Source organism: Neopelma chrysocephalum, unplaced genomic scaffold (genome assembly GCF_003984885.1).
Source record: "Neopelma chrysocephalum unplaced genomic scaffold, ASM398488v2 Primary Assembly neopelma1_95, whole genome shotgun sequence".
Classification (NCBI taxonomy): Eukaryota; Metazoa; Chordata; class Aves; order Passeriformes; family Pipridae; genus Neopelma; species Neopelma chrysocephalum.
Genome location: NW_020897757.1, coordinates 265,509 through 275,925, shown reverse-complemented (window position 1 = coordinate 275,925; position 10,417 = coordinate 265,509). Strand labels below are relative to the sequence as shown.

The 10,417-nt window shown below is 46.4% G+C and overlaps 1 long non-coding RNA gene across 1 annotated transcript; it reads right to left on the bottom strand.

The window, feature by feature from the left end:
• Positions 1-295: 295 nt before the first annotated feature.
• Positions 296-9,014, bottom strand: LOC113972670. Its single transcript, XR_003535963.1, has 3 exons — positions 9,004-9,014; positions 6,290-6,334; positions 296-377 (listed from the first exon to the last, which is right to left on the bottom strand). It is a non-coding gene; the product is annotated as an uncharacterized LOC113972670 (long non-coding RNA).
• Positions 9,015-10,417: the final 1,403 nt, after the last annotated feature.

The following is a 10,417-nucleotide window of genomic DNA, read 5'->3' as shown; positions in this document are numbered from 1 at the left end:
GCCCAGCTCCTGCATTTAGTGCACCCTCTGTGTGCAGGAGGTTCTAATCCAGACCACTGGATAAGGAAAATAATAGAATCTTTGGATGGTTTGGGTTGGAAGAGACCAGAAATCCCTCCCTTAGCTCACTAAATCCACCCTCTCTGTTTTGTAACACGTGGGTTTGACTGTGAGGGAGAAGTTCCTCAGGGGAAGATGTGGGATAAATTTGGGCATCAGAGAATGGTTTGGGTTGGAAGGGACCTTAAAGCTCATCCCATTCCACCCCCTCCACGGGCAGGGACACCTTCCACCAGCCCAGGTTGCTCCAAGCCCTGTTCAACCTGGCCTTGGACACTTCCAGGGATCCAGGGGCAGCCACAGCTTCTCTGGGCAACCTGGGCCAGGGCCTCCCCACCCTCACAGGGAACAATTCCTTCCCAATATCCCACCTATCCCTGCCCTCTGGCAGTGGGAAGCCATTCCCTGTGTCCTGTCCCTCCATCCCTCATCCCAAGTCCCTCTCCAGCTCTCCTGGAGCCCCTTTAGGCCCTGGAAAGCCACAATTTAATGATCTCAAACTCTTCTCTTCCTCAGACTGAATTACATACCTGAAAAACAACCTGTTTCTCCTGGACAATCAGGGAAAATACTTTGCTCTGAGGGTTGTCTTCATTGTGCTCCTTGTTCTAATGATGGGACAGTGAAGATTCCCATCCCTGCTCCTTTAGTTCCACCCTTTGGTTTCCATTCTCCAGGCACTGTCTCTGCTCTCTCCAAGGCCTGATCATGGCTGATTGCAGAGCACACATCTTTTCTTCAGTAGTTGTGATTTTTTCATACCTCAAACACAGCTGCAGGTGACTTCCCTTCCCTTCCCAAACCTTCCTTTCCCAGGTGGCTCCTGAGATCATTTGCCCTTTCCCACTTCACCTCCTCCCCTGGAGCTGCACCTTCCTCACCACCACCCGCCTTTAATGGGAGTTTGTCCAGACTTAAACATCCTGTCTTGGACATCTGGAAGTTTTTGGAGTCTACTCTGTCAACGAAATCAACCCCCAATCCAGCCACATTTAATTAGAGTGGATTTACCAAGTTCTTCTTCAAGGGAGAAACAAAATTTCAGGTTTAACTGGAGAACTCCAAGTTCCTGCAGAGGGCCATCCCTGCAGATGTGGTTTTGTGTGAGTCAGTAACAGAGTTTATATTTTTTTCTCCAAAAATACTTCATGCATTATGACCTTTCCTCTTAATGGAAAGCAAAATATAGATCAGCTCTTTAATGTGGTGCAATTCAAAACATTTGCCTTTTCAAACTGGGACAAAAATTGGTGTTTGGGACACTTAAGGATCCATTTGCTTTGTGGTACAGCAGGACAAAATCTGCTGCAGGCTCTGAAATACCCACCTGAATTGAAAAGCTGAAGGTCAAGCTTAATTTTTACCCTTCTGCAGCACAGGAAGGCACTTTTAACCTCCTGTACTTTCAACTTGCAAGGCAAGCAAATTGGATGCCTCTATTTTATTTGGTAATTTGTAAAGATTATTCCTGCCCTCGCTGCTTTTCACTTTTTCCTTTTGAGGGTGTAAAGTGCTTTTTTAAAATATTATTTTTTTCTATTCTGTGCTGCAAATGGGCTTCAGACTGAGATAAAGAGGACAATTTTGAGAGAAATGCATAAGCTGGAAAACAAGGGAGAAATTCGAAGGGTTAAACAGTGAAAAGCAAAGTGGGAGATTTTTATTCAATAAAATGATGTGTAAAAGCTCTGAAAACACTATTAATTATGGGTGGGAAAAGGCCAGAGTTGCTGCCCTTAAAATATCTGTTTAGCAGACTAGACACCTTTAGAGAGAACACTGGTTTTCTTGGAAGCTTTTATTCCAGAAAGCACTTTCCCCCCTCAGGGGGGTGGTCCCTTTGTACGTCCAATTATTCCTGTCTAGCAAAGGTTGCTCTCCAGGATCTTGGTTTTTTTCTGCTTTATTTTACTGTCCTGTTTCCACAGCAAAGGGAAAAAAACTGTTTATAAAGAGGATGGTCACAAGTGTCAAGCCAGAGCCTGAATTTGTGTCATCTCATCCCCTGGGTGGCTTTTGGCCAAGGCAACTGGGCTGCTCTGGCCACAAACCCAATATTCTTGAGGTGCCTCGTGTTCCATGGGAGTCAGGGGAGCTGAAATTCCTGGTGTTTCCCCAGAGGATTCAGCTTTCTGTGCCTTGGGAACAGAAATTCCTGCTCTGCCCAGTCTGATTTTGCATCAAACTAAAACGAGCTTGTCTTCTCCAGAACTGGAGCTGTCCTTGAAGGTCCTTGAGCCTCTTTGGTCCTTCTGAGATTTCTCAGATAAAGCATCTTGTGCTGCTTCCTGTTTTCTGGGCTCTCTTTACAAGTGGCTGCCTGGAGTTTTGAACTTCATTATTAACTACAAAACCATATTATTAAATTCAGCAAGGTTGATTATTCAATCCAGACCCTCATTCCATGCTCTCCAGATGGGATATTGAAGGAACCAACAGAGAGCAAAACTCAGTGGTCACAGTTCTCCTTTTCCTGCTGATAACTTTTCCACTGGGCTTTAAGATTCCTTCCAACCCAAACTATTCTATGATTTCCAGCTCTCCTCTCCTCCCTCCTGAGGTGCAGTCTGGCTTCTTGTCTGTACCAATCCCACCTTGTGCCCCTCAACCCCACCCAATTTATCCACTCTCCACCTTCTTTCCTCTGGAATAAGATTCCAATAAGTTCTGCAGGAATATGCAGGGAGAAGAGGGGGACCCTATCTAACAGCTAACAAAAGGAGTGGTGGAAGTTCCTTCCCCTAAAAACTCTGCCTGAATTCCATCTGTATCCTCACCAGAGGGAAAATCCAAACCCTTGTTCTCCTTCGAGCAGCCCTGAGAAAACACCTGTGATGAACCAGCCTTTCCACTCCCCTCCCTGACCCTACAGACACCTGGAATTTGCTGGATTTTCCCAAGTTATTACTCCCCTCTTCCCTGCTGCTGCTGCTGCAGTTTTTAACTCCAAGGATGATTCTATTTTGTCACAGTTTTTTGTGAAGATGTCACGGGCTCGAACACTTTCAGTGACACTTCACGCTCTCATTCCCAAAGTGTTTCCAATATTCTGAGGTGCTTTGAGGTGCCAACAACATTTAGTTGACAACATAATAATAAATCCAGCTCCAGATCACACTTTTAATGAACATAAAAGGTCTGACTGATTCCCTTTACCTCCTGGTTCACCCCTGGGATGTCTCTGTCTTTACTGCTTTGTTCCACACTAAACAGGTAATTTATAAGATCTGTAAGATTTTATAAAGATATTATGGAGATTTTGCAGCAGAAGAATGGGATAAGAATGCATGTGATATAATTGAGTTTAATAAATTTTATAAATGTAATTTAAAAACTTACATATATAAAATTTAAAATTTTAGAAATGTAATTTATAAGATCTGACTCTTTATCATGGAAAACAAGGAGGGGTCATTTTTGCAGTTTTCTAAGACTTCTCTTTGTAAGTGAACTGTGGTACAAAAATCCAATAAAAGCTTGGATGTTTTAATTTATAGTAAAGCTCCTTCACACCACTCTGGGAATGGAAAACAGTCCTGGCAGGATCATTAATTACCTGCATGGTTACTGTAAAATTGTTTTATTCTAAGGGAGAATTGGAGTCAAAGTTCCTGTTGTCTGTCGGGGTGGGAGCTGTGCAGAGCAGCTCTAAGCTGGGACAGTTTTCCCAATCCAGTCTCTCATCTTCTCATCAGAGCTGAAATATCCAGAGTCCTCTGCCTAAATATGTCCCCCTGGAGAATAAACACCAGGATCCAGAGTGATCCCAGCTGGGCTGTAACAGAAGGGACATAAAAATGCCCTGTAAAGCATTGGAGTGTCATTATGAACATGGAAGCCACACACCCCCTCGGTGCAGCTCCAAAGGCATCCCATTAAAAACCTTGGAATTCCACCTCTGAAATTCAGAACATCCTGGAGCTTTTTCTTTTTACTTTACAGAGTGATTAATGACCCTTAGAATAAGTCTTGAAGCTCCATCTCCAGATGGAAAAACATTAAAAATATTGATTTATCGTGGCTTCTCAGGTGAACTTTGAGATTGACCAGCTGAGCTGCTGCAGCCAATTCTGCTGCCATCCTGGTCACTTGGTCCGTGAGGTTTAGGTTGTTTCTCTACAGCATCTTGGGAGTAAAAAAAAAAAATCATCTTTTTTTGCAACGTTTGAAGATTTTAAAACCATTAAAAGAAACATGGGGGCTGCCAGCCACAGGGTGCCTGTGAAATCCAGCTGCAGGCACAAGGACACCAGCTCTGACTCGGTGAAATAATTCAATAAACCTTCTTTTGCTTGGAAGAAAGACAGAAGATATATCTGGAGGCCTAAATCACTGTCACTTGTTAAATCTCAGCTCAGGGCTGTGTCCTCAGCTGATGCCACTTCAAGTCCTGTACACCCAGATTAAGTGGTTGTAATTGAAGAGGAGGATCTTTAATTAGGCAGAAAATCAGGATCATAAAACTGTTCCTATGGACTTGTTTTAGCCAAGCCTTGTGATGGTGTCCTAGGAAGTCTGAGTCCCAAAATTAAAAACTTCCAGGAGCTTTTCTAACGAGCTTTAAATGCTGTTGTAAAAAAAAAATCCTTTGCTAATCAGCATCTTTTGTGCTTAAAATACATTAAGTTGGGGAGCTCAGGGAGGTGTTTGTTCCTCTCCTGGCCCTGCAGGTTCTCAGCAGCTCTGGTTTTTGGAGGAGGTGGAAGGCAGGGGTCACTTCCAGGGTGTTTATTCTCTGCAGCTGCTCCTTTGCTCCTCTCAGGAATATTTGGAGGGGAATCCATCCAATCTGTTTTTCCTCTCTGTCTCAGAGCAGCGTCTTTTCCTCCCCAGGTTTCCCCTTTCTCATTTTCCTTCAGCCCTTCATCATCTCCAGCCTGGAGTGAACACCTCAAAGAGTTTATCAGCAAAATCCCTCCCCCTGTAACAAATATCCTATAAAACCCATGGAGATAAAGCTCCCTGCAAGTCCCACCATGGTGGGGATGATGCCAGAACCACCTCCAGCACTTGGAGAAGCCTGATCCAGCCTGGGATAGGAAGGAGAAGGATGGGCAACCCCCAAATTTGGCAGGTCTGGGGTTCTTCTCACCTGGTTGCACCATCTCCTGAGGTCTCTGGCAGAGGCATCCCCCTGCAGATGGACAGGGATGGGTCACCACAGTTAATGGAGCAGATCAGGGTCTTTTCCCTGGAATCAGCAGGATTCCTGGCTTTCCTGAAGTGCCAGATTGGCTTATGGACCACCACCAGCACAGGGTCTCCAGTGTATTTTCTCCTGCCATAAAAAGCAGCAGCAACAGCCCAGGAAGCTTTTTACAGGATGGAAAAAAAAAAAAAAAAGAATGGATGAAGCCATTAGAGCCAAAGGCAAATTAAAGTATTAGCTCTCAAAGGGCCCCTTGTTTTCCCATCTTCTCTTGGAATTACTTTTCATTGTATTCTTAATTTCCTCCCATCAGATCATAACCTGGTCATTACCCAGCAGGTGCCAATCCCATCTGGGCACCTGCCCTTGCTCCCACTGCGTGGGGAGAGGATGGGGAGAGTTGTATTTTGCCCCATTATCAGCAGAGACCTTTAATTTTCCCAGCACATCCCCATTAATCTGGGTGTAAGCAGGGGATTGCAAAAATATAAAACAAAATTAAAGGCTAAAAAAGCTGGTGGTGTGTGATAATGAATGAGATACTGCTGACCCGTGGGCTTTCTCTCTCTTCTGGATAATTACAGAGGAATAACTGTATAAATCTTGCTTGGATTTCCTGCCCTGTTTTCCCTTGGAAATGGATGGCTCTGCTGTGTTTCTGTTCTTCGGGCTGGAGGATTGTTTTAATTTAAATACAGGCTTTGCAGCAGTTTGCTGCTGTAGGAAATGGAATTAATAATAAAAATTAGAAATAAAGAAGAAAGAAACCAAGAAAGAAGTGAAGAGTGAAGCTTTTTAGTTACCTTGGCTGTTTTTCAGAGTGGCTGCTGAGGGCTGGTCCTGGGGCTGAACCACAGCTGGGTGCTCAAACCCATCTCCCAGGCAGCTCTGGCCAAAGGATTGGGATTTTCTCTCTTAAAATCTCAGAATGGTTTGGGTTGGGAGGGACTTCAAGGATCATCTCGATCTTGTTCCACTCCCTGCCATGGGCAGGGACACCTTCCACCAGCCCAGGTCGCTCCAACCCGGCCTTGGACACTTCCAGGGATTCCAGGGGCAGCCACAGCTTCTCTGGGTAACCTGTGCCAGGGCCTCCCCACCCTCCAAGGGAAGGATTTCCTCCTGCTGTCTCATCTAAACCCCTTGTCCCATCACTGTGTGCCCTTGTACTTGAAATAAATCAGGGAATGGGTTTGGAAGGATTAAAATTCAGGTGGGAAGGTGAAGGAGATGCTGCAGAACTGGGGGGTGTGGAGCCCTCCTGCTGTGTCCCTGTCCAGGGGCTGGAGCAGTGACAAGGGGCAGGAGATGGAGCTCAGACATGGACATGGGTGGGATCTTTTCCTGCCCAGTCTTTGGGAAGCACTGTCCCTCTTACTGCTGGATTTAGGAATTGTTTCTTCCCAAAATCCCATCTAACCCTGCCCTCTGGCAGTGGGAAGCCATTCCCTGTGTCCTGTCCCTCCATCCCTTGTCCCCAGTCCCTCTCCAGCTCTCCTGGAGCCCCTTTAGGCCCTGCAAGGGGCTCTCAGCTCTCCCTGGAGCCTTCTCTGCTCCAGGTGAACCTCCCCAGCTCTCCCAGCCTGGCTCCAGAGCAGAGGGGCTCCAGGCCTGGAGCATCTCCGGGGCCTCCTCTGGACTCTCTCCAGCAGCTCCACGTCCTTGTGCTGTTGTTCCCAGGGCTGGAGGCAGCTCTGCAGGTGGGCTTGAGGAGGACAATCCCCTCCCTTGACTCTTCTTTGGCTTTCTCTGGTTTAAATTTGGGGGCCAGCACACGGTCAGACCCCGGCACCTCCTCGGAGGGTATTTTTTTATAGTGGGGCTTTTGTGTTCTCCTGATGTTCCCTTGAGCTTTAATGAGGTTTCACAGCCCCTTCCCAAGGACCAAGCAGGGGAAGGCAGGACTTGCCCCAAGGCTGGTGCAGATGGGGCTGTTCCACAGTGGTGGTGAAACAAGTGGGACTTGATTTTCATCTGGAATTTCATAGTTCTATTTGAATCATTTAACATCACTGTTTAGCCAGTTGGGATCCAACACTTATCTTGTGCTGGTGTCTCTCACACAGCATTCCATCACTGTATTAACTATAATATATCCAATATATTTTAATATACATTATATATATTTCATCTTCTCATTTTAGCCCAGCTTTGAAAGTGATTTCAGCCACTCCTGACCTCAATATATTCCTGAAACCTAATAAAGAAAAAAAGTTGGGCTTCTTGCCACGCTCCTTATTAAAACTAAAAATTACTGATGTTGCTCTGCAGCCCTTTCCCTCCTCCTGGAACACCATGTGCCACCTGGAGAAACCTTTTCCCTTGGCCCCAGGATGGGGAAAAAATCCTGTCATGTGGTGCAGGACGAATTTAGGGCTTAAATCTGCATTTCTTGATGGAAAGTTTGTTGTTGTGGAGAGTTGTCATGGGCAGGACTATTCCATTTATTCATTATGGGGAATTCTGGGCAGTTTTACTGCAAATTGCTGATTTTCAGTGAGGTTTGTGCTGGAAGAGGCAGAGCAGTGAGAGCAACGTGAGCCTGAGGAGGTTGTGGTGCTCACCTGGAGCAGAGAAGGCTCCAGGGAGAGCTGAGAGCCCCTTGCAGGGCCTGAAGGGGCTCCAGGAGAGCTGGAGAGGGACTGGGGACAAGGCATGGAGGGACAGGACACAGGGAATGGCTTCCCACTGCCAGAGAGCAGGGATAGGTGGGATATTGGGGAGAAATTCCTGGTTGTGAGGGTGGTGAGGCCCTGGCCCAGGTTTCCCAGAGAAGCTGTGGCTGCCCCTGGATCCCTGGAAGTGTCCAAGGCCAGGTTGGAGCAACCTGAGCTAGTGGAAGGTGTCCCTGCCCATGGAATGGAACTGGATGAGCTTTAAGATCCCTTTTAATCCAAACAAATTCTGGCAATCTATAAGGTTTTGGCAGCTGGGAAATGCTGAAGTGACCTGGGAGGAGAGAGAACAACACAGAACTGCCAGAGATATGGAATTTTGGCCAACACCAACTGGAATTTGTTTGTGGGATGTGAACTGGAGACTGTTCACATGGAAAGGCTGAACAAGAATGAAGCTCCAGCTTCACCTGCCCGAGGATTTCGGGCTCCCAGAGGTCTTTGTGTGCGTGCTGGTCTCCAGATGAACATCCTGCAGCCTTTGGAATCCAAGGCCATGGCTCAAGGCAAGTCCATTATCCATGGCCTGAACTCCCTGCTTTGGGATCGGGTCAGAGCCCTGAAATCCCTGTGTAGGCACTTTGCAGAGGGCTCTAATTCCACTTATCTCCAGATTCAGCATCACTTCAACTCAATCAAATTAGTGCTGTTCTAATTCTGAATACAAAGTGCCTATGAGGGCCCTTAGTGCAGTTGGAGTAACCACTTTAAATTTACACCTGTAACTCATTTAAATTTTTAAGGTGCTTAAAAGCTTGTCTGCACATCATTTGTGACTTCCCCTCGCCTTGGATGCTGTGTCTGATGGAAAACATTGGCCACAGCTTGGATAGGAGAGGTTGGATAAAGGCTGGTTGTTTTTGTGGTGCTGTCAAGTTTTGTTTTAGATTGCTTCAGGATGTTTCCTTGGTTTTGATTATTTTTTTTTTTTTTGAGTTTAAAGTTTCTCATTAAAGCAAAATGAAGTGTTAACGTTTCTGGTCTGAGAACACCTCGTGTGTGTCCATATACATATGAAAGTGCTGTAAATCCCCACAAGCAGGAGATCACAATTTTTTTGAAGTGTTTGATTCTAAGCTTTATTTCTTGAGTGTGAGAAGCAAATCCATGTTTTCTGACTCCTCTAAACTGGGCTTTGGAGCTGCCTCAAAGATGAAATTTCTATTTCTATGCATGGAGGGGGCTAAGAAAGGATGATGAAGAGTTCTTCAAAAAATCCTTTCACAGGTTTCTGTTCTCCACAAAACTTCCCATCTAATCAGTGTGGTCAGATTGTGCTTAATTAATGACATTAAATATCAGGATCATCCCAGACTGGGGGTGACTCTGTGAGGGAAGCTTATCACAGAATCCTGGAATGGTTTGGGTTGGAAAGAGAACTTAAAGCTCATCCAGTTCCACCCCCTGCCATGGGCAGGGACACCTTCCACTAGCCCAGGGTGCTCCAACCTGGCCTTGGACACTTCCAGGGATGGGGCAGCCCCAGCTTCTCCTGATGGGAGGCATCACAGCTCCCACTTCCACTCCTAAACAAACACCACAACAGCCTCAATTTCCCATTTCCCAACAATATTCTACCAAAATTCCAGCTGCAAAACATCCCGAACCTGTTTGTTGGCTTTAAAGATCCCTCTTTACCACCCTGTCAACGTGAAGCTGTGTGTTTGAATAAGGAAAACTCCTTAGGATCCATGAACAAGCTGCTGGGCTGCAAACGCTCCCAGCCAGGATTGCTTCAAATCCACCCCATCCCACTTCATTTCCCACAATTAGGAGCTGGGACTTCCTTGACCTGACTCTTTGTGTCTGGATATGAGATTTTTTTTTTTTCCAAGCAGCAACCCAGCAAGGAGAAAAGGAAAGCAAACTGATTATCCGTGTGGGATGGCTCCAACCTCCAGGTATTAAAGGATTGACCGACTCCTTGATAAATTCACTTCATCTTCCTTTCCCCCCCCCTCACCTTTTTAAAAAAGAAAAGGTCTCCTGCTTAAGGAGAACTTCAAATCCACTTCTGTATTCAGTGCCCACCTTCCCTTTGATTTTTGGAATCACTTTGGTGTCCCATGATGCCAAATCAGGACTCAGCTAAGAGGGAAGGGATCAACTTCAAGGGCAGAAAGGCTGGGCTTGAATCAGAGCAAGGTCTCCCCCACACTGCAGCCAAAGCAGAAGGAGGAAATGTAGGAAATGTGTTGAGGGGACCTTCCCTGTGTGCAGAGCCATCCTTCCTGGGAAACAGAGGGATCAGCAACGCTCCTGGGGGACAACAAAGGAAACCTGGTGGCTCAAGTGCAGCCTCAAGGTGTGAGAAATGGGGGGATTTCTTCGGAGCTGACCTTGCACCAATTGATTTTTGCAGCTTTGCCTTCCCACCCCTCTCAGCTGCTTCACTTTGGGCATCTCCAGCCTTGCTGGGCAGGGACCTCCCCAGGGCTGTGTGGGGACGTGAACTGCACTGAACCTTCTAGAACTGCCCCAAAAAGAGCCTTTCTGACGGAGGGGGAGCACCCTGGGGTGCTGTGGCTCAGTG